This window comes from Nycticebus coucang, chromosome 2 (genome assembly GCF_027406575.1).
Source record: "Nycticebus coucang isolate mNycCou1 chromosome 2, mNycCou1.pri, whole genome shotgun sequence".
NCBI classification, from domain to species: domain Eukaryota; kingdom Metazoa; phylum Chordata; class Mammalia; order Primates; family Lorisidae; genus Nycticebus; species Nycticebus coucang.
The window spans coordinates 19352282-19378197 of record NC_069781.1 but is presented as its reverse complement, the minus strand read 5'-3'; positions in this window follow the sequence as shown (position 1 = coordinate 19378197).

Below are 25916 nucleotides of genomic sequence, written 5' to 3'. Positions count from 1 at the left end.
ACTTATGCTAATATTTACGATGTTCTCTGTCTGCTGTAAATTACTAGTGATCAAGGTCTGCATCTCATTTGCCTTTCTTGAGGGCCTAGTGCAATGCTCTGAACACAGTAGGTTATTTACAGATTCTCGTTAAATGACTGCTCTCAGAAATATAAACTATAGAGATTCTCCCGTGCCTGCATCTGAAGAGGCCAGACGAGTTGCCTGTTTATGCAGATCAATGCAAATAATTATGCAAATAGCACTAAAAGGATTCAGAGAGGATGGAGCTCTACTAATAGAAATGACTCACAAATGTCACTTTCTCCACACAGCCATGATTTCCCAGAATTCCTCAGCCTGCACATGCCCAGTGGAAGCCCCATTGTTCTTGCCAGGAGCAAAGATGAGGGGATGATGTGCTACCTTTGGTGGTATAAGTCCCTCTCCCTGACTTGTCTCCAGTGCCTGTCACTGAAGAGACCTGTGCATCCCCTAAATGAGAACTTTACAGCTGGGCACTGCTGACACTAGATCATTATGAAGATGCATGGGATGGCTACTAGCTAATGAAGGCCAGTGCTTGGACAGATAAACTCAGCTTCTCTCTGATACAATTTAACATTGTATTTCCCTAATTTGAGCCTGATTTAGTCGCTGGGGTATTTGGACGCTTCTTCTATGGTGCCGATAGTTAATTAAACAGATGTTGCAGAGGGAATCATTAATTTTAGTGCTGCAGATGGGAGCAGAATGACTTTGTGAAGTTAATGTTTCAGCAAAACAATGGGCTTCTGTCATCAATTGGTGTAAACCGAGTAAATTAAGAGAACAAGTAGAATAGGGTCGCTTTGCAGAGATAGTAATGATTCATTTGAGGGATTACACTTCTTTTTGTCTTTGAATTTTCATAAGGGGAGAAAGTGGGTGTCTATAGGGAGGAGTGATGGAAGGAGGGAAGAAAGTAGACTGAGAGGGTTGGAAGCTTTTACAATGCAAAGATTTTTAGCCTTGCTGGAGTTTATTTTATATACAGGAGTGAATGGTTTAGGAAAATAAACAGAGCCAGATGAACCAGGGAAAACTGTGACAAGATATATAGTCAAGAGATACACACAACTAGATTTTGCTGAGAATTATTAATTAATTCAGAAAATATGTATTGTTGAGAAGCACTTTGGGTCTGGAAATATGGCAATGAACTTGAAAGACAGGGTCTTGCATTCACAGAGATCACAGTCACTCAGGAAAAAATCACTGATGTGAACTCTTTGTCCTAGAGTAGGACAGGTTTATAATTAGAGTATATACAGGTTTGTCACACACATATTTAGAGAAAAGGAATAGCATTCATTAAACAGCCCCTTTGTGCCAGGATTGTGCTTGTGCTTAATACGTGCTATGAGCAAACTTGATAAATGTATGAGGAAACAAATCTCAAAGTCACAATGGTATTAGGAAGAAGTTGTAGCTTAATAGTGGTTCAGAAATGAATTTTATCCTCAAGAAGATTACATTTAAAGAGAAGAGATACAGTATAGGAACATATCTATCCTAATTCGAGCTTTAAAGTGACTCATCACATAAATAAAATTCAATGGACATTAAAGGAGGAAGAGATGGACGCCTACAAGGGTAATCACAGAAGGATTCATAGAGAAGGGGACATTTAAGATAACCCTTAACGAGTAGGTTTTATGTCAATATGCTAAGATACGAAGAAGGATCATTGAGGACACAAATGTCACCAAACCTTCTTATGATCAGGGTAATTTCTTCTGAGATGATAGTATAAAATTCATTCACAGTTTTCATTCTAGTCTGCCATGGTAAACAGAATAACAGGCCCACAAACATGTCCATGTCCTAATCCTTGGAATGTGTGAACGTGTTATGTCTCATGACAAAGAGAATTAGATTGCAGATGAACATTTTAAGGTTGCTTATCAGTTGACCTTAAGAAAAGATTATGGTAGGTAATTTGGATGGACACAATGTAATCAAATGTGTCCTTAAATGGAAAAGGGGAAGGCAGCAGTGTCAGAAGGAGAGAGATAAAAGCATGAGAAAGACTTGTACTTCCACTGCTGGCTTTGAAGAGGGAAGGTTTCCATGAGCCAAAGAATCTGGGCGGCCTCACCAATTGGGAAAGTGACAAAAGGGGGTTCTCTGCCGGAAGCTCCAAAACAGATGCTGAGGTGTTGACACTTTAAATCTTAGCCTGGGAAGAGTTTTTCTTTCTTTCTTTTTTTTTTTTTTAATTAAGTTAAATACACATAGATCACGAATGCATTTATGCATATGTGGGGGTACAATGTGTTGATTTTTTTTTATATATACAGTCTGACATGGTTAGATCAAACCAATCAACATAGCTTTCACTTCATTTACTTGATTCTTGTGAGAAGACATTTATGTTCTACACTTGACAGATTTGACTTGTACCCTTGTCATATCCTCCATAGGTGTGGTCCCACCGTTTACCCTCCCTCTGTCAAACCTCCCCCACTTCCGTTAAAGACTTTTGACTTCCATAGCATAAGCTAATAAAAACCTATTGTTAGTCTACTAAGTTGGAGGTAATTTGTTACAGTAGCAATAGGAAACTGATACATAAAAGGAGGAGGGCTAATTCTCCTTTGGTTTATGTAATTTCTATCAGTGAAAACTAAGAAGCTTCTCTTTTCTTTTTTTTTGCAGTTTTTGGCCAGGGCCAGGTTTGAACCCGCCACCTCCGGCATATGGGGCCAGCACCCTACCCCTTTGAACCACAGGTGCCACTTTTTTCTTTTACTAAATGAAATTTCATATTGAAGTGAAAGGGTGGCCAGCGTTTGCTGTGCCAGGGAACATGGGGGGAGCAAAACCACATGAAGAACAGAATGTTATTAGTTTAATATTTTCATGCTCAATTGCTCCATGTGAGGTTCCAGGAGGCTGTCATAGATGCAGGTTTAGAGGTCAAAAGTGAGAAATGGTCTTGGAATACAAATCATACTAGTTATTTATCATTCATCCCAATTGTGTTTTTAGTACAAGGTGGGCCTCCTGAATGGTTTCATGTATGGAATCTCATGATGTCCACTATGATTTCCTGAAGGCAATTGGCACAGGCTCCATCTCTATGAATCTTACAGATGAATCCTGTTTCTCTTAACTTCTCTAGCTTAGATGGGTGTTATGGGAAAACAATGCTGGGATGAGCCAAGTGGTGTACAGAATGATTACTCTGCTCCATCTCCGCGTGGTGCTCAGCTCTCCAGCTGTGCAGGGCCCATTCATGTGCCATGTCTCCAAGTGTGTTGATTAAACCATATGCTCATTGATCTCTGGGGGCTCTGTTCTCTCCTGGCACTGACTCAGCTGGGCAGACAGGTTTTACTGTTGTTTAGGGTCTCCTGACGGCCCCGCCTTATCATTTTTAAACTAGTCTCCGTAATAATTAGTTTTGGAAATATCTCCCCCTCCAACCTAGCTTATGTTTTCTTTCTGCCTTCTTGTATACAACCTCCACTGTCAATATACACTTAGTTATGAATTTGACCACAACACCCAGGATTTCATAATGGCTCAGAAATTGGGCCATGTGCCTTCCTGAACATATTTAAACTATTTGGTCAAACTGGGTCAATGTACAAAATCACTCATATGGATGTGTACAGCCATGAACATTTATGTTAAGGGTCTGTACAATATTAAGAATCAAAAATGTTAAGGATTCAAGTCTTGAAAAATAAAAATTGAGCCTCACACACTACTGTAATCATTGGCAGCCAGTGTTGTCTGGTTTGTGCTTTTGTTTTCTCTTTTATATGGTGATTATAGCATTAATTTACAAACAAAGTGCTACACATAAACTTAAATTGAGTAGAGAGCTTAGAGGAATCAAGTTACACACAACAAAACATGCAGGATCTCTTTAATTAATTACAACAGCAGAAAACAAAACTTGAGAATAAGGTATCTCCTATGTCCTGAGGCAACTTCTAAGTTATCCAAATTTATTTTCTTACAAAACTACCAACCTGCTTTTTTATCATCACTTCCTCCATTGGTACTATTAGTCCAATAGTTTGAGAAATATGGGATGTTAGGTAAACTCTTATCATTTTGTTCTTGAGATTACTGAGTCCCTAAAAGAAGAAGTAATTTGCCCAAGGTCACACGTCATATAGTAAAGTTGACGTGACAGGATGCAAATCCCCACACTGGCTTTTGTCTTCCAAAAAATTGGTAGACTAAGTGTTCTGAGGGACCCTTCTATTTCATAGAAAACAAATAAGGCCAGGCATGCTGACTCATGCCTGTGATTCTAGCACTCTGGGAGGCCAAGGTGAGAGGATTGTATGAGCTCAGGTGTTCAAGACCAGCCTAAGCAAGAGCAAGACCCCATATCTACTAAAAGTAGAAAATATAAGGCAAGTGTTGTGGTGAGTGACTGTGGTCCCGGCCACTCTGGATGGCCTGGGCAACAGAATGAGGCTCTAAAAATAAAAAATAAAATAACATAAACAGGTTACAGATAGAAAAAAAATGTAGATGCATTTAGTTTCATCAAAGATAAGAAAGATTTCTACAAACACACTGCATACCCTCCCCCCAAAACATTCACAGACACACAAACACATACATACACACACAGAGTGCCAAAAAATGTATACACATTTTAAGAAAGGAAAAAAAAAACTGTACTGAATTTGTCATACTCACATTTGACTTCTACATTTACAAGATGTGCTCAATCACCCTTGGGTGAAGGGCTTTTCTACTACTTGAACTTTATCTTGGAAGTGAGAACAACAAAACTAAAAATTTGTACCCTCATACTAATTTGAAATAAATAAATATACTCAACATGACTTGAGTTCATTCTTTGTTATTGGTATATATTGAGTACAGTTTTTTCCGTACTTAAAATGTGTATATATTTTTTGGCACCTTCTGTATACATGTGTATCTGCTAGTAGAAACGATGAAAAAAGGGCAGATGAGAGAAGCGGCAAGTGCTTGAAGCTAGGTATCTAGGCAATTTCTGTATTGGGATGACTGAAACTTCTGCCAGCACAGTGGTAGAATTCTGGCTTTGAGGCATAAGCCTGAGCCCTCAGTGGGAGCATGATGTGTCGAATTGGGGGCATGCACAGGTTGGAGAAGAGGGAGACTCACCCCTCCATCTCATAGTCTTTTCAGTAACCCACACCACAGCAGTAGGGACAAGGGGTTCCTACTCTCTGCTCCTCATTGCCAAGAGTCTTTCAGAGCCACTTGGTAACAAGACAACCCCAAGTGAGGACATTTCTAGGTCAGGATGACTGATTTCCCCAAAAGGAAAGTGAGACTCAGTGTGAGATCTTTCTGTGCACCCAAGAGTCCTCTCCTATAAAGAAGAGGATAGAGCTAAAGATTATTATTCTAATAATTGCAGAAGTATTATAGTGCTTAGCTTCTGGAAATTCTGACATGTGCTAATGAGGACAAGGTTGCAAGTATGATGGACAGAAGGGTAAGTTAATTTTAGTTCTGCCACTGATACTGTCAGCGAAGACTACTGATCACAAGGGCCAGAGGTATAGAAGTATTGCTAAGTCAGGTTAAACCCATCGCTATTCTGGAACTGTCCCAGAGCATTGCAGTCAGCAAGGATGAGTTTGGCATCGACAAAAATGGGCCATCCATACCAATCTTGCCTAGTCATGGTTCCAGTTGCAAGACTTTAAGTCCAATAAGGACACAGTTTATTTCTCATTCATTACTGTGTTCTGAATGCTTAGATGAAAGCTTGATACTGAAGAGGTAAACGTTTTATTTTGTATAAATGAATTATAATCAATTTATAAAATAATTGGTTAATGTCCTGGAGAAAGCCTGGTCACAAAGTCCGGGCTGTGATAGCAGATTTTCCTACAAATGCTATGGTCTGTGGAAGGCAGTTAACCTTTCAAGATCTCATCACCTTGCTCATTTATTAATATAAAGTAGAATTTGCATGCATATTCCACTAGACTTTTAGAAGAATTTAAGAACTGTAAAGCGCTCTACAAATATTAGGCATTATAGTAAGTTTAGCACTTAAGCAGCACTTAATACAAAAATATAAATGGGGAAAGAAATATAAAAAATAGACAATTATTTAATGTCCATCAGTAATATACTAAAGCCGTTTACATATGCTACATCATATAAACTGAAGCAATAGCTCTACAATATCAATGTGACTATCCATAATTATTAGAGCAAGAACGTAGGGCTTAGGTAAGAAATAAAATTTGAACTGGGTGCAGAGAGCACTAAGAGGGTTTGCTTCTCTCCACTGTATCCCACTGTTTCTTGGCACATGGGAAGGGCAGAGAGTGCTAATACGTAAAATTAAGGGCTTAATTACCGCAATTTATAAATCAAACTGGGAAATGCTTAATAAACAGTCGGGTTTTAACTGAGGTATGAAGGCTGAGTGGAATTTTTTCATCTGAATGGAGAGGGAAGGCTGGATGTGCCTCCAGCACACAGGAAGCCACTGGCACCTGGGAAGGCACAGCAGCAGACACACATACGTATGGGAGAAATCTATTTTGAAGACCTAGGTAGAGACAATACAGGAGAATAGGGGACATCGAGTTGGATGACTTTTCTTCATCTGGATTATACCCTAAAACAATGAGCCCTTTCTGGACCAAGTGCTATTACTTATCCAAGATGCAACGTTCTCCAGAAGGTGAGGCAGGAGTTAAAACTGATGATGGAATCAAGACTTGTCACTGAAGAAGCTGGCAGAGAGCCTACCTCAATCTTCCTCTCACCAAATCACAGAAATGTTGGGTGTGATGAAAGAGACGCTGGAACAACAGTATGAGCATAATAATACAAGCCATTTATATGGATGTTAAATAGATGTTTCCACAGAATCATTGAGGATTTGAGATATGGAAAGATAAACATGAGTGACAATTCACATAATTTCTAGTTGCAGCAGCTGATCTATTAAACCCATGGACATTGCTTCTGCTGTAGTAGTTGAGTGCCTAAATATTCTTTGGTGCCCCTTTATAAAAGCTTGCATTTTAGTAATTTTCAGTTCTGGCTGTACATCAGAATTACTCAGAGATACATTTAAAAACTATATATACCAGGATCTCACATCCAGAAATTGATTTTTACATCTAGGGATTCCAGGAATCTGGAGTTTGAAAATTCCCACCTTATAATTCTAATGCAAGGTTAGAGTTGATAACCACTGGCCTAGATATTTCACAAATTCTGATCCACACGACTCATGAATTAATAACATTTTTAAGAGCTGATATGATTCTTCTAGTTCCATGAATATCATCTTTGGCTGAACATTATAGTCACATGATATTTTCCCCCAAGAATAGGGTTATAAGCTCCATATGAATGTTGTACAGAGCATAGATTCTGTATTTCTAAATAAACTTATTTTGTCATAATTTTAGATTAACAAATAGTTGTTCAGGAAATTTTCCAAGTTTTCCCTAATCTTATTATCTTACCTGTCCTTGACTTATTTGACAAAATTAAGGCATTAACATATGTATACTACTAGTAACAATAGACTTTATTCAGATTTTACCAGCAGTTCTATTAATGTTCTTTTTCTGCTGTAGTATTCAATCCAGAATAACATATTACATTGCATTTAGTGGATTCTATATTTTAAAGACGATTTTAAAGTCAATTTTGATATAGGGAGTCCTCAGACCACTATTTGTAACTGCTAACCTAATCCAAGCCGCTCAATTTCAAGATAACAAAGCACATTTAGAAAAAAGTCAGTCACGCCTCAGTTAACCCAGCTCTATGACAAAAATGTCAAGCTTTATAACTCCTGCTCATCCCATCATTCCACGTTCGATCATGAAAATGCTCCAGATAATTTCAAAGGAGCTTATGAAGCCTCATGAAAATGAAACCAGTCACAATATCTGGTAGCAGTGAAGATATTTGAACACCTGCTGGAGTTTGAAGAGTTGTTATGCTTCAGTAAGGGATTTGAGGAAAATTTCCTATCCTAGAAATTTTATTAATTTCAGGTATAAATGATTGATAAGATTACATTTGTGATTAAGAATTTACCCATAGTAACACACAGACATGTTCTTTCTTAACCTTGCCAAAAACTGTTTTTCATCAGTAGAAATAATTAATGAAATATTTCTACTTCTTATGTAAAGCAAACAGTTTAAATATCTAGAAAATAATTATGAGGCCAGAAATCCTTATTCTGAATAAATCTCTCTGAAGTATGTTTTTCTTTCTCCATTAACAACATCTTAAAAAAAAAAAAACTACAAAAACAATGTAAGGAGTCGAGAAAGTTACAAACAGACAATACAAACGTACATGCATGTGTGGGTACACACATAGCACACTGTCCCTCAACTGTAAAATAAAGACCATTGGAAGTAAGTTCCTTATATTCTCTGCTTAAGGTACTTTGATTCACCCCCTAGGATTACTTAGATAGATTTCCCACTTTAGCTAGTCTAAACCATTGTACCTTGATAGAAGTCTGTTTAATTTGTTTAATTTTCTTGCATCAGGGTGTTTAGCTTCTAATATTCAACATTGCAATCAATATTTTAAGCTCTTTTTAGGTACTAAATTGTGACCCTTGCCAAGCAACGTGATACTTTAAGGAAAGTAAGAAATTGAGGAGAGCCAGGCATGGTGGCTCACGCCTGTAATCCTAGCGCTCTGGGAGGCTGAGGTGGGTAGATTGCTTGAGCTCATGAGTTTGACACCCAGCCTGAGCAAAAGTGAAACCCCTGTCTCTACTAAAAATAAAAAAGATGAGGCAAGAAGATCGCTTGAACTCAAGAGTTGGAGGTTGCTGTGAGCTATGATGCCATGGCACTCTACCCAGGGCAACAGCTTAAAACTCTGCCTAAAATAATAAATGAATAAATAAATAAACTGCATCTCTAAACAAAGCGAAAAAATGAGAATATTTTTATACAAAAATATACACAACCACAACACACAAAATATATTTATGTGGGGTAATAGTTTGCAAAATGACATCTCCCTATTTGAGATTCAGGAGAACCCTGGAAGATTCTATGGACACCTCCACTCACTATATATGCTTCTCCTTTGAATTTCAGTTATTATTTCTTTGTAGTAATAAAATTAACAAGGAAACGTTGAATTTATACAAATCCACTACTTCCTATGTGTCAGTAACTGTATTGAGTTTTAGTAATAAAGAGCCTTTGTTTGTTTAACCTCTATATTAGAAATTTCTGAGAAACTTTCGTAATAACAAATAAATCTAGAGAGTTTTATTAAGTTACTTTTATCATGAAATAAAAGTTCTATAGGGGCTCTGGATCACAGCACTGAACATCATCTTGCTTCTTGACTTCTTAATTAACTTTGTACACAAACAAGCAAAAAAAGAAAAGAGGCTATCTTGTTAAGGAATCAGGGCACTGATAATGTCTGAACCAAATATTCTTTTTGAGCAGAATTATTAGTTGCTATTAAGTCAGGGCCAAACCGAAGATTAGATAGAAAACAGTGTTTTTAATATGTTAAGATTTGTTGAGCTTAAAACATCTCCATTAATCTATGCCCTGCTGAACTGTTTTCCCCTTGATATTAAAAAAAAAATGCCTAATATCCTGATATTAATCACTAGGTAAATAAAATGTTTAGGGCTACATGATAGGTTAAAAACCATCTAACTCAGCTCATTGATTTTACAGGTGGGGAAACTGAGGCCCTGAGAAAGGAAATGGCTTATCCAAGATCACTGATCTATTTGATCATGAACACAAACTACAATTAGGGAATTAGTTGTTCGACTCCCAGGCCTTCATCAGTTTCTACCTGCAACATACCAACTGTATGCTTATTGACAATTTATTTCATACTAATAGTGATAAATGGCCTCATAAATTTTCAAGGATTGGTCTTGTGGTTCGCCACAGAATTTTTACTTTAATAATAATTGTCTGAAGTGATTCTAATGTACCCGCTCTGATGTAAAACCATAACCAAGGATGTAAAACCCATCTCCATTCTGTATTATCAGGAACAGGTGCTGTGATCACTTCTGGAAGTTCTTTTTATATTAATGAGCATTTCATTTTACACCATAACTTACAAACAATGATTACTTCAGTGTGTCAATATTAGGATCAAGGCAGGTTAGAGTGCTTGTGTTAAATGCCCACCACTCCCTAAATAGACTAGCTAGAACAGGCAGCTGATAATGCCGGAACCACAAGATCATAGAAATCAAATCAGAAAGTCATCTTGTGAATAATTTAGCTCCATCAATTCTTTGACATGTGTCTCAGTAAAAAATAAGAGACTTGTTCAAAATTACATAGTTTTGTTGTCACATGTTATACTTATCTGCTAGAACTGCCATAACAAAACACCATAGACAGGGTGGTTGAAACATTTATTTTCTTACAGTTGTGTGGGCTAACATAGTTTGTGCTGGTGATGGCCGTCTTTCTTGTTTGCAGATGGCTGTCTTTTCACTATGTCCTCACATGGCCTTTCCTCTGTGTGTACATGGGGAGAGCAAGGTGGGGAGAGAGAGGAAAGATAGAGAAATATCTCTTCAGTGACTTTTCTTATAAGGACACCAGTCCTATCTCTTAAGACCCATCTAACCTTAATTACTTCCATAGAGGGTGCATCTCAAATAAAGCCACACTGGTCATTAGAGTTTTAACCTAGAATCAGGGGCAGGGGCATAAACACTCAGCTGATAGCACATACAAATACCAGTTTTTAGACTGACAGTAAAAAGCTACAGCTTCTAAAATAGAAACTATGTATTGCAAATACTTCTGTATAATTGTCCATTAGAATGTATTTCGCATTTCACATTGGTATTTTCATTTCAGTGTGGGCTGGGGATATTTTCTCGGTTTGCTATACATTCTGAAATTCTCATATTCTGAGAATATGATTTTGTGACAGAAAAGAGAGTGGATATGGGGAATAGGAAGAGCACACCTTGCTCCACCCACTTGCATGAACCTACTTTCAGCCTCAGATTCACAACCCTGTTCGGGTGATGTCATATCACTAGCTTGAAGTTTGGCATGATTGGGGGTATTCACACCATGAAAATTAGCACACACAACATATCAGGACCCACCCCCATCCTGGAAAGCCAATTGTTAAACATTTACCAGCACACCACTAAACTTATTTAGTTAATTATACAGGTATGTGTGGGAGGAGTGGGATGATAAAAGCTTATGGTGGAGTCTTTGATCTAAGGATGGATATTTTGATGTGTAAGAGAGTATGTGGTGTATAACATTTAAAACGTTAAGAGTATTGTTTGATAGGGAGAAACATTCGCCCCTGTTGGATTGCAATTCTCCTATCTGTAAAATGCGATGTATTATACTGAAGGACTAATCTCTTCAAATTAGTTCTGATTTTCTTTATGTAGAGACTTCAAAGGAGATAATGTATAGTGATTAAAAGAAAAATATTAAGAATCTGTCAAAATTAAATATGGGATGAGGCCCAGTGATTTAATAGCAATGTGACTTTGGATAAGTCACTTAACCAGCCTACATTCTCATGTACCCTTCTATAACATAGGGTTAGTGTATTACCATCCCCATGGAATTGTTGTTGAGAGTGAATTAGATAATGATGTATCTCGCTTAGCACACTTTGACATTTCAGTAGTCAGTCCTTATGTTTTAACTATTACTACTACTGCCATCCACTCTATCAACACTGCCGCTATTACTACTAATGAACTTTCTCACTTTACCAGGTGTAAGGCAGAGCTGGGAGATGTGAATGAATGGACCGGGCTATTTCTGGAACACAGAAGTCAATATTCTTTTTATTACAAAGCAACCAAATTAATAGTCCCTGACACTGGGCTGGCACGTTTCCTATGCCAACAGACTCATAGTTACAAAATCCAAACTTACAAGGCTTATTTCTAAGCAGAGAATTAACAGCAATTAAACAGGTTTCATTGAGAACACCTCAGTGGAAATCAGTCTCCACAATTGATTTCTTCTGGCAGCTCACTATGATCGGGAGACTAAATGTGAGTTTCTAAGGAAGGAGACAGGGATTATTTCAGAATCCAGAGCAGCATTTGAAGATGGCAAAATATGAAACTGGATATATTTATAGCATGTTTAGAAAGGGGATATGGAAGACTCTCATAGGCAAAAATCAATGCATTTTGCATATTATGCAGGAAGTGGGGCAAATATTTAGGGACATAGTATGGAAGGAGAGTGCTACATAGGTCAAGGACATGGATCTGATTTAGGAACTAGCTGTACTCTTTTGAAAGATAATTTAGCCAAAGATAGGGTAAGGATTCCTCATCTTTAATATAGGATAATAATGTGCATTTCTCAAAAGACTAGTGCAAGGATTAAGTCATACCATCAATGGAAATCACAGATCATAGTGCCTAGAGCAGAGTATAAGCCAAATAAGTTGAATTAATTGGGTGATCTATTATCAGCATTACTGTTTTCTCCTTCTTTTCTTCTGTCTTCTTTCTTTCCCTGTCGTCATCCTCTTTTTCCTTTCCTTGTTGTTATCATACTCATCATTATCATCGTCATTGTCATCAAGATCATCCTCTTCAAACTTTTATAGAGCTCTTACTATGGGATGGGAAATCTTCTCTATTTAATAGTTATAACCCTCTAGTGTAGATATTTTACCTACATTATTTTATAGATTAATAACTGGGGACACAGAGAAGTCAAGTAGCTAGCAAAATCCATGTAACCAGTTAGTGGTAGAGCTAAGTTTTAAATCTAGTCATCTTGACTTAAGAGCTGGTGCACACTCAAACATTTATACTTCCACGTATCTGCCGATTATTGCAAAAATATGAATTACTTGAAGTCCTTTTCTTAGAATCATTGCCTTTAAAAGTCTGGTCTCAATTTTGTCATCTGGATATTTGAGTGGGGACTTGAATGTAATCATTAATAAGATTGCATTAATCCATTTTTCAAAAGTACTATGTGATAGTTGATTATTCAAGACCTGAGTTCATTCATGCACAAGTATTTAGAGATGGCTACTAATCCTGATGAGGAGATAGAAGTGGTGAAAAGATAGACATGGACCAAATTACCATGGAACTTAAGCTCTGGTGGAAGAATCAAACAATGAACTAACAGGAGAATGGAAAACCTTTTTCTATAAATAGAAAGTAAACATTTTATGCTTTAAGGGCCAATGGTCTCTGATACAACTACTCAACTTTAACATTATAGTGAAAAAGCAGTCATAGATGACAGTGAGGTAAATAGCCGTGTTCCAATGAAACTTTATTTACAAAAACAGGGGACTGGCTAGAATTGGCTTTCAGGCTATAGTATATAGGCTCTTAAGTTAACACATAAATGAATACATAAGCTACCACAATATTAGTTAGCTGTAAATGCTGAGTAAATAATTAATATAGATGATATAATAGAAAGTGATTTAGTGGGGTTTTCCTTAGATTGTAATGATTGAGAGGGCCTCTTGGAGAAGATGCTTAAACTGAAATTGTAATAAAACAAAGGAAACAGACACATAAGAATTGGAAGATCCCCCTACTGGGCATATACCCAGAAGACCAAAAATCACACCATAACAAAGATATTTGTATCAGAAATAAGGGTGAGGCTGCAATATTTATTGCAGCCCTATTCATAATTGCTAAGCCATGGAAAAAGCCCAAGTGCCTATTGATCCACAAATGGATCAATAAATTGTGGTATATGTACACCATGGAATATTATGCAGCCTTAAAGAAAGATGGAGACTTTACCTCTTTCATGTTTACATGGATGGAGCTGGAACATATTCTTCTTAGTAAAGTGTCTCAAGAATGGAAGAAAAAGTACCCAATGTACTCACCCTTATTATGAAACTAATGTAGGACCTTCACATGAAAGCTATAACCCAGTTATAACCTAAGAATAGGGAGAAAGGGGAAAGGGAGGGGAGGGAGGAGGAGAGAGGGGGAAGGAGGGGGATTAATGGGATTACACCTGCGGTGCATCTTACAAGGGTATATGTGAATCCTAATAAATGTGGAATGTAAAGGTCTTAGCAAAATAACTAAGAAAATGCTACAAAAGCTATGTTAACTAATGTGATGAAAATGTGTCAAACGATATATGAACCAAGTGTATGGTGCTCCACGATCATACTAATATACACAGCTATGGTTTAATAAAAATAAATAAAAAAAAAGAATTGGAAGAAATAGCATATGGGGAGAATGTAAAGAGTCTAGATGAGAAAGTCCTAGAAATTAGGAAGGAGGAAGGAGAGTGAAACAAATTTGAAGGGATGGTAGTGGACATATGTCAAAAGAATTTATAAGCTAGGTTACTATGTTTTAATTTCATTTTAAATGAGTTTCATTTTAAATGAGTTGAGATATCATAGCAGAGTGTTAGATAAGAATGTGACAGAATTTGTTTTGCATCAGAAAAATTATTTGGGGGGATTCTGGAAAAATTATAGTAATGGCATAGTTTTATTTTTCTGTTATTGTCTACCTAAAACAGAGAAACAAAGTACCAAAACTAAGAAAACACTGGGTCACATGTACAACAAAATTCACTGACTGGAAATTTCCCAAAACACTAAACTATAAAACAAATTGCTGTCATCCATAGGAACAGCATAATACCAACATTTGTGTGATAAAAACAAGCAAACAAATGAAAACAGAAGTAATAGGGAACCAAAACTCCAAACAGACAGCAGATATTCACAAGAAACACAGCAAGTCAATTTGAAAGAGGCAGATGAGGGATTTTGGCCAGAGGAAGACAAGGGGGACTATGAAAAGGAGTCACAGGGCTTGGGTGGGTCACCCACCCCAACTATCTGTTCACCAACACTCCCTTCTAGAGAAAAGGTCCTCACACTCAGGAGAAATTGCTATAATGAAATCAAAGCTGGGTGGCGCCTGTGGCTCAAGGGGTAGGGCGCCGGTCCCATATGCCGGAGGTGGCGGGTTCAAACCCAGCCCCAGCCAAAAAACAAAAAAAAAAACAAACAAAAAAAAAAAAAAAAAAAAAAAGAAATCAAAGCTGTGCACCAGGTATCACAGGTGAAGACAGTTTTCTGGCAAAAGGTGGAGAGGGGAACAGACCCAGAACATCTTACAGAGCAAAACACTGTATTTATGAACATACATGATCACATCAGTTGAGAGAGCTCAGAAAAGTTATTAAAGCTATGCTGACTCATATCTCCATTTAAAATTTTAGGAAAACGATTTTTTTCATAAATATAAACAACAGAAACACTGAAATTAAATCTCACACAAAGTTATTACAAGACCAAAGGGAATACAGGACAGAAACATCCCTTTGGAAAAAGAAAGCAGTTCACCAAACAGAGCAAAACTGTAAACTAGCTCTGTAAACAGCGAGATGAAAGAGAGTCGTAAATGACGTAAAAACTCAAATACAGGGGAAATTCAGAATCAGAAAGAGCAGACAACTGCGAGTTGATAAAACAGAGGAAATATTAAAAGGAAAGATTTCATTTGATATATGAAGATTTAACCAGAAGAAACATAAAAATTAGTAAAAATGTCAGACAAGGCTTCATGATAAATAGAGTGAAGGAGGAAAAGGAAAGAAATTAAGAAAAGTGAAGATAATCTCACAAATAGAGACATTGAGATAAGCCAAGATCTATTACACATATTAGAATCACTAAACAGAAAAAACTCACAGAAACCGAACAAATAATGAAAGTTGTAATTCAATAAAACGTTCTTCAAATAAAACAAGATTTAAAACTGCACGGTGAAAATGTATACTACATACCTGAGAATATTGACCGGGGACTATCACACCAAGACACAGGCCTATAATACCTTAGACTTTAAATAAGAAAAGCTGTCAGGCATCTAGGCAAAGAGATCAAGTGATTTATAAGGGAAAGAAGAGTTATCAATAGATTTTTCAGCAGCAATACTTTATGACAGAAGAAAATGGAGTAATATAGTTAATATGGAAAGATAAAAAAGGTGAACTAAGGTTGTTATCCAGCAAAACTGATGCTCACTCACAAAGGACATAAAATATTATCCACCTTCAAGAACTAAGGGAATGTTGTTCTGATAATCTCTCCTTAAGGAATCTGCTAGAGAACAAACTTATCTTTTTTATTTATTTTACAGCTCTGATGGTGGTAGCTTTAGAATAGTTATTGTAAAAGTACTTTGTAGGTAATGTGGATAAAGTAATTGAAAGTACATAAAATACTTTGATTATATTATTCCCGATAGCCTCAAGAACCAAGATTTTTGCTGTGCAAGAAGGGTGATGCGTCTTTTCTCAGCCTTTTGTCTAAGGTCAAGTGTTAAGAAGGAGGATGCAGATGTTATATAGAAAACTCAAGCTTTTAAAAAGAAGCAAACAAATGAACCATGGACCCTCTAGTTCTAAGTTTGGATCAAAAGTATTAGTGCTATACTTTTCTCCCCATATCTATTTCTATATATCAATATCTATATTTATATCTTTATTGCTTTTTTCTTCTAGTTTTGCCCAAAGAAAAGGCAATGCCAATAATTAGATCAGTAGTTGTGACAATAGGTAGTGCACAGACTGTGGTCTTGAAATATTATTTTTAACTTAAAGAAAAACAAAAAGAGACGGCAAGATTTCATGTAGATGTAACTATTCCCATTTAAAAAAGAAAAAGAAATAACTGCTACCAAGTTTGGAAATTTACAAGATGATTTACAAGGGCACCTTGCCATTCCAAATATTGGGAAGCAATAAAAACATGTTGAATAGGCCCAAGAGTTATTCTTAAAGGTGTTCTCAATAGCCAAAAATTAGACAATTGAGCTTCAAAATAAATAATAAGTACAAGTGATTGAAACCTAACAAATATGTTAAAATCCATGACTTTCTGATGATATTTAAAGACAAAAAAAAACCAGTAAAAACTAATTGGTCATATTTGGAAGGTAATAGAGGATCAGATTTTTATCTAGAAAACTAGTAATTAAGGGGAAAATTTGGATGCTTATCCTACCTTTTTCCTACAAGCTTAGCATTGGCTAATCAAACAGAAGATGAGGGACACATCTTTCAATAAAATTACCCTATCTCATAAATAGAGACAGAAATGAAATAATTTTAATATCAATATTTGTCAACTAATTGAATTAATGGATTCAGGCATTGAGCTGCAACAACTGAGAACATTTCCAAAAGAGAAGTGAGCAGATGTGACATGCTTCCGAATGAAAGCACAGACACCACCTCTAGTCTTGCCAAGAGGAGTGAACATGCATGTGATCAGGGCTCCGGATGCAGCTGCCAATGCACAGCCCCAAGGAGCATGTGGACCTGCACCATGACATTGTAATTAACAAAAGCCAATCTGTGGGAACCTCTACAAGAATCCTGGGGCTATTTAACAGAATAAATGGTAAGAAAAAGAAAAGAAAGGAATAGTAGTGGTTTCAGATTCAAAGAGTTTAATAAATCTAAGTTAAAAGATAAGCAAGAATAATCAAGGAAGTCTGGCAACAAAACAATTTTAGTAAACACATATAAAGAAGGGATTATTATAAAAGTTAGGATAGTGGTTGATTTTAGTGGAGGGAGGTATTTGAACTAGAAACATCCAGACACATAGAGGGGCTTCTCAAACGGACAGCAAAATTCTGTGTTCTTGCTAGTGGTCTTGAAGCCATTTGCCCATAAATGGCTATTATCCTGTATATTAGTTTTTGTATTTTTGTATGCGTTTGGTTTTACAATAAAATAATTAAATATACTATCTGGTCTTCTGTAAGGAGCTGGGCTTTAAAAGAAGCAAGTATTAAAACAGAAAGTCGATATTAAAGAGCTATGGTAGTAGTCTAGGCAGAAAGATGAAGAGAAGTTGGCCAAGATTCCTCCTTATTTTGGAGCGAAAACTGGGCATCATTTGGGCTGCACTCATCTTCCTTGTAAAAGATTACTCAAGCTTTTGAATGGGGATATAGAGACAGGTGTGCAATTAAGAATGTTCTGACAACACTAAACAGCTTCCTGCTTGATGGAAGTTTCAGAAAGCACCCGGGATTCTGAATATTTGGTAAGATAGCCACGTTTTAAAAAAGTGAATAAGCACAATCGGGTAAAAAATTTTAATAGCTACCTAATTTTCTCTATGGACGTTGTTTCGGTAGGACATTTGAGAGTCATAACGTTCAACTTATATTTAACACTTTTCCTATACTGTTTGACTTATTTTGTACGAGGGTATATTAGTTTATGTTGAGGGAAATCCCTTAAATTTGGAGGAAAGGATTTCACAAGGTATTAGCTATAGGTGTTCCACAAATCCATTAATATAATAAAGCACATTTCATAGGTTGTTAACTCCTAGAGAAGGGCTTTATCTTATTTACCAGTGGATTACTTGCTACACCCTTCAGATATCTCTGTGCAAGGAGGTGCTAGATAGAGCACAGTAGACCCTCTATAAGTTGACCACCCAAGTGACTATAACAAACTGGTCAACATACAGAGGTGATCAACATGAATTACTAGGCTTACTACTCTAATCTGTACATGTACTGCATGTCCAGTCTATGAAAATTACGTCAACTTAAGGAGGTGGTCAATGTAGGGAGGTGGTCAACTATAGAAGTTCCGCTGTATTTGATAAATTGATTAAAATTAGTTGCAAAAATGCATTTAATTATTACAAAAATAATAAGTATCTACAAGTAAAGTACATCAGTAATTTACATAACAAACTCACACTTTACACTTTATCTGTGCCTGTGGAAATATATTTGAATTATTACCATTGAAGCCAGAAATGATAAAAACGTATTAGAGTCTCAGGTGGAGAACTGGAAGGATAGGAAACGAAACTTAGGGATGGGGCAGAATTGAGTTTGATGCCTGAGGTTAGTACTTACTAGCTTTGTAAAGTTGGGAAAGTCACTTAAGCCACCCAACCTTAATTTTCACATTTGCAAATGGGTGTAAAGTAGGAGAGATAATTATGTTATAGAACAATGTAGAGCTTTTTGTTTATGGCTCTGAGCTCCTATGCACAGAAAGGTTGCTCAATAGACATGAGTTTCTTTCTTTCTCGGGAATTATATTACTTGAGACCCTTCTACCAGTTCAGAACCTAGCTGTCTTTTTATTTTTTATTTATTTTTTTTCCTTTTTTTATTTTTATTAAATCATAGCTGTATACATTAATATGATCATGGGGCATCATACACTTGGTTCATAGATTGTTTGACACATTTTCATCACACTAGTTAACATAGCTTTCATAGCATTTTCTTAGTTATTTTGCTGAGACCTTTACTACAAGGGTATATGTGAATCCTAGTAAATGTGGAATGTAAAGGTCCTAGCTGTCTTTTTACATGTGAGCTAAGCCCGGGTGTATTACATCCTGCTGAGTGCTTCTGATCTTGAATGGGTCAGCATTGCCATCAGGGCTGACATTCATTTCCCAGTACATCTAGGTGACTCTGATGTTGATATCAACGTGACCTTAGTGGCTTCTATAATAATCCCTTTCCTCTCCACAGTCACCTGCTGTCAGCAGCTGCCTGTGCAGAAGTAACTGATTTCCAGTCCCATCAGAGCCCTAATTAAAAGTGCACTGAATTAAACTAGAATGCATGGAAAACAATTAGCTCTGTCTTTTGTCTCTCCATTCAGATCCATAATGCAGAGCAGCCAGGTGTCATGTTCAACAAATCTCCATCACTTGATGACTAGAGAAAGGAACGGAGTTTGAAAAGCTCCAGAGAATTCCCCTGCAGGTCTATTCTGGCCTTTCGATCTTTACAGTGATTCAATTGTCATGATGCTTCTGTTTGAATCTCCAATTCTCAATATCTCTTTCTCCCATTTTCACTTTTGTTTTTTTCTCAAGCAAACAAACAAACCTCAACACAGGTGTCTCTATTACCACTTGTTTTTTCTTTCCTTTTTTTCTTTTTTCATTTTCCTGGAGGATTGAAAAATGTTTCGAACAAAACACCAAACACTCATGTTTGTCATTTTTTTCCCCACAGGATTGAAGGATATAACCAGTTCACCTGACTTTTGCCCTAACATTATTCGTATGCCTTAGCAGAGTGTATCCTTGCCACAGTAAACATAGTTACTCAACCCTATATCAGCCATGATGCTATTTGTCCAAACATGTGAACCAATTATTCCAACCAGAATCCTTTCTTGCAACTGACTGAACCTAAACTTTATGCTAATTCCAGTATCTAGGCCTCTGCTGTATGCCCTTGTATATACAGGGAAATGTAATAAACTCCCTTTTGAATTAGGGCTCTTAATCACTCCAGCTCCCTCTATTCCCCAGATCTGGAGAACGTTTGCATCCCCCTAACTCCTAAGGAAAATGGTTAAGAATCTCAAATTAAATAAAAATATGCCAACAAACCTACCATCTTAGAGAAAAACAGATCTCAGAGACAAGATATTTAAAGGATAGTTAAAAGAATAAAGTACAGGCTTCAGAATTCCTGGCTTTTAGTTCAAATCCAGATTATTGACTACTTATCAGCCGTGTGACTTTGGGTGAATTTCATAGCTTCACTGAGTCTCAGTTTCTCCATTAATCATAAAGTAAAATTGCGATATTCATGTAATATCCATGCTGTGTAAGTATTTTGAAGATTTGAGATGGTTTCTGTAATATTGTAGTGTGGTTCCAGTGATATGTGGATGATGGTATTGTCAATGTGAAGGAGGTCATTCTGGCTAAAATCAAAAATTCATGCTGGATTGTTGTCCAGAAACTGAGGAGAGGACATGCCATGGCATGCAGCAGAACAAAATTTCCACTTTCTTAGGATGATACTATGACTTTCAATAATCTAAAGCAATGACCAGTTTTGTAAGTTTGTGGGAAGGTCATAGAAGTGTTGGAATAAATGGGAGTTCTCTTAACAATATTTAGTTCAAGGCAAGCACACAGCACAAATGCCACTGGTCCCCATCTTGTCCCCAAGCTAGAGTCCACCATCCCATCCTATGTCCCTTTCCCACCAAGAATTTGTACAAATGATTTCTTATAGCCTCTGTTCCACAAAGCCTTGAGTCCACAGTCCACGGTAATAAGCTCAGCTTTCCAGTCTTGGTGTTTCCTTGTTCAGAAAGCAATCCTTCCCAGGTACTAACGCATGTGCACAGCTTCTGGCTTGCGTGAATGACAGTCACAGTGGAGAGACAATTCTGGGAAACCCCTGCAGCAGCAATGGTGAGAAACAGTTGCGGTTTGCAGCATTCCGACACTTTCTGTCCTTTCACTCCGAGGCACAGAGATACTCAAGACAATACTAAACAAGTCCGTAGCAATTACAACAGAATCACTGCCGTGGTATAACAATGCCTCACAGAGTCTATAAAAACATGCAGTTATTACAACCTTCACCCAGCCGCCCTTTGGCATTATTTTGCTAGTTGAGAACTGTTTACTGCCTTGTAGAACTGTCATAGAATCTCATGAGACCAAGTACTCAAATGTTCCAGTATATACCCCATCATTGTTTTGGCTCCTCTGATGTTTTACGCACCTCTTACTTTTCATTGGTAGAGAGAGGTCAGCACGGTACAAGCTTCTCAGCTCAGCACTTCATCACACAAGTATCACTTCACTATAAGCCTTTGTAGCTGTAGCCAAAAGGAATTGGACATTGACATCTGGTCACTCATCTGGCATGGGCTTGCAGTACACCACTGTGCTGTTGGGTACCATTGTTACAGAAAAACAAAGCTTACGTCAAAATTCATAAAGGGATGTTGGACTGGTTAAAGGTAAAGGCAGTGCTCAGAGAGAGTCTTTGAGGCTTAAAAGGGAAGAACAAAGCCTCAAGGAAATCATCAGAAAAAAAGAAATGTAGCCCTATGCAATTGAGGGAAAATTGTTACTCCCTTCAGTATTTCTATCAAAAAGAGAAAAGGAGAGCTCCCAAGCAAAGGTCCATAATTAGATATATCAAGAAGGACATTCCTAATTAATGATTTCCAAAGGGAAAGGGAACAATACAAGTAAAAATGATATAACTCACTGGAAGCTGGAACAGGAGTGGAGACAATTCTATACGGCCTTCCAAATGCTATCAATCTTACCTCCTCCACAAATCCCAAACATCCTATCTTTTTTTCTGGGAAGAGTGCCTCTTTCTTATTTGGTTAATTTGGCTCTGTTTATATTTATAATTCCACCTTTCACTCATCGCTTTCTACTTTAGTGGGTGACAACTTACGTTCTTAGATTTGAGACACTGGTCAGTTTTAGTCTCAGATCTGAAACACTGGTCAAAATTTATTTAGTAAGGTACCAGATGATACTATTGGTGTGACCACATACTCAGTTACATTTTCTAGTGGGTGGTGTGTTGATAATGCAGTTAGCAATGGTGTCACAAAAGTTCTGTTTCAGGTAGGGAGGATTCCTCATGGCCTAAGTTTTTATATCACAAGAGTCAGCGGTCAAAGAGCGTATCTTTATTTATACCACCTTTGCTCAGCCAGGCCATTGTTATCATTGGAATGCATTTCAATGTTATGGACTACTTGTACTTTAGAAATATTGCATTGGCTATGTTTAGTAATTTGATGACCTGTTGTCTTATCTTTTACTTAGAAGTTTAAAAGTCTCTTACTTACGTGTGGTTCTCAGTTAGTTATCTGATCATTTTCATGTGTGCAGTGCTTACTCTCTTTTCTCTTTTGTTTTCTAATTTATGTTTATTGAAATTTTCTTCTTAACTATACTCATTAACCTTCTAGTACAATTAAGATTGGCACTAAGACGGGGAGGGAAGAGGAGAGAGTGGAAGGAGGAGGGAGGACATTTGGTGGGATCTCGCCTAATGTGCACAATGCAAGGGTACATTTCAAAACAACTAAGGGTATATTATAAATGTCTTACCACAAAATAAGTAAGTGAGGTTAATTTGTTTGACTTAAGCATTCCACACTGTATATCAAATCATTACATTGTACCCCGTAAATGTATACAGTTATGATTTCATAAAAAATTAAATTAAAAAAAATAGGCACTGTATTTACAAGTTTGGCATAATCCATCATATATTAGAATATTTAAGAAAACTTGAATCAGAGGGTACAGTCTCATTCCTGATCCTACAGCTTAGTGGTCCTGTATGTTTCTAAAGATTCAGGACATCATCCCCAGTGTGAAATGGCTGTCGTGATCCCTGTGCATTTCTTCTTAAATGAACTCTAAATTTGATTATCTGCCTGCATCTTCTCAACATACTGTATACAGGACACTTGGCCAGCCTATGAAGTTTTCGTTTAATTCTCAGTTTTGTTCTCTCCCTCATTGTCACGTTAATTCCTGGTACCAGAACCTATCACAATTTCTTTTGTGCTTATCGTTCCTGGAGGAATATTAAGAAAAGACAGAATTTGGCTTGGCACCCACATACAATGAGGCTGGCAGGCTCAAGCCTAGCCTGGGCCTGCTAAACAACAATGACAACAACTGCAATCAAACATATGTGGGCATTGCAGCGGGCGCCTGTAGTCCCAGCTACTTGAGAGTCTGAGGCAAGAATTAACTGGCTTAAGCCCAAGAGTTTGAGGTTGCTGTAAGCTGTGATGTCACAGCACTCTACCGAGGGCTACATAGTGAGACTCTGTCTAAGGAAAAAAATGTCAAAACTATAGTACCCAGCTATTGGGGAGGCTGAAGCAGGATAGCTTGAGCCCAAGAGTTTGGAGTTGCTGTGAGCTATGATGATGCCATAGCACCCTACCCAGGGCTACAGAGTGAGACTCTGTCTCAAAAAATAAAATGAAATAAAATAAAATTGTAGTTGCTTCCTAGAAAAAGAGAAAAATAATCAAAGAAAAAAATAATAAGAAAAGAAAAACTAATCTGCTTGTCAGAATATTCAGTGTATTAGTATATTTTATTCATGCCATTATGGCCATGAGATAATAAAGCCCTCTCTTCTTATTCTTTTACCTCACCAATATTACTAAAACAATCTACTTCCAAAGAAAATCAGGGAGGATATTACCAAAAATAATAAGGAAGAAAAGTGTGGATACATTGTTGGTGTTCTTCAGGCCTTAGAGATTTCATGATGCTGTAGGACCTCTGGCTCTAAATGTTAATGATTCTCTGGATTTTAATGATAGTAAGTCTATCAGCACCTGAGATTCCTTTTAGGTCTTCCATTGTAGTAAACATTAATCTATCAGTAACTATTACAGTTGTTTAAGCCCCAGGAGACATTGAAGGAAAGTGATCTGTTTTACCACTGAGTTTGATTGTTACAAAATAAAAGAATGAGAATTTCATGATAGATGAGAGTACATAAAAATAAAACTTTATTACAATTCTCATGTGCTTAAGCAACAAATTCAGAATAACAATTTTAATTATTTAAGAAAGTTGTACATAATAAAGCCAGTTTTCAGAGTCTGAGTCTTTCACTAAATTCTGAGCTTGCCACCCTACAATGAGTCCCTGACTCTGCTTACTTCCTAATTATTGGCTTCATGATACTGTATTTTACTTATCATTCCCTTAATCCCCCCCCCCATTATTCTTCCCTCCTGGTATTTTCATTATTTTCAACCAAATATGTCTTACTATATATTGGTGCACATTTTACTGACTCCAACTCCTAATTATTGGCTTCATGATACTGTATTTTACTTATCATTCCCTTAATCCCCCCCCCCATTATTCTTCCCTCCTGGTATTTTCATTATTTTCAACCAAATATGTCTTACTATATATTGGTGCACATTTTACTGACTCCAACTTTTAGAAGCTCTGTAGTCTATAACATCCATTTTGTCTTTTTCCAATTTGGTCCTTTCAAGGCAAGATCCCTACTGATAGTTATGTTCATTTGGGTCTCCTAGAAGTAAGAACCTAAAAGGGACAAGACATATAAAGGATTTTTTGTTGTTGAAAATGGGAGACAACACAGCATTTGGACCATGGTGCAAGTCTGAGATTTGTGAAAAGAGAGAGGAAGGACAATTGGATTAGGAGGAATTTTATATTGCAAGTAAAGTTCCAGGAAAGTATGAGGACAATGGGAAGACCCTTAGTCAATGACACAATTCTATTAATTCCTTATCTTGCTAGAGTGGACCTGCTTTAACACCACCAATGTGCTGAGACAATGCTTGTGAACAGCCTATAAGAAGAATATCTCAGTCTATCCAGGGGGCAATTGTTGGGGATATCAGTCAGGTGTGTGTCCTGCACCAGGAGATCTGAAAATCGCATTTTCCTAGTTGCCACACAAACTCAATACACACAAACTCAGTACACAATAGTAAGATTTTAGACATCATTCCAAGAGATATTTTTGGCCCAAGTTCTTTTCTCATGACTTTTCCTATGTGGCATTCAATCTTATACTGATTTCTTTTTCTTTAAATTTTAACTCAACAACAAGTAGTAAGATTAAAACAGTAATTAAAAAAATCTTCCAACACCAACAGCAACAAATGCCCAGTATCAGGCAGATTCATAGCCAAACACTATCAGCTATACAAGAAAAAACTGGCATCTATTCCATTGAAGCTGGTCTGTAAAATCAGGAGAGAGGAAGAAAATGTAAAATCATAGAAATCATAGAATCTCTATACACTAGTAACAGTCAAGCTGGCTGAGAGTCAAATCAATATCTCGATACCATTTACGATAGCTGCAAAGAGAATAAAATATCTGGGAATACTTAACCAAGACGATGAAAGATCTCTATCAGAAGAACTATAATACATTGATGAAGGAAATAGATGACACAAGCAAATGGACAAATGATATTTTTGATTTCCTCCCTAACTCATTCTACACAGCCAATATTACCCTGGTACCAAAGCCAGGGAAGGATACAGCAACAACAAAAACATAAATAAATAAAT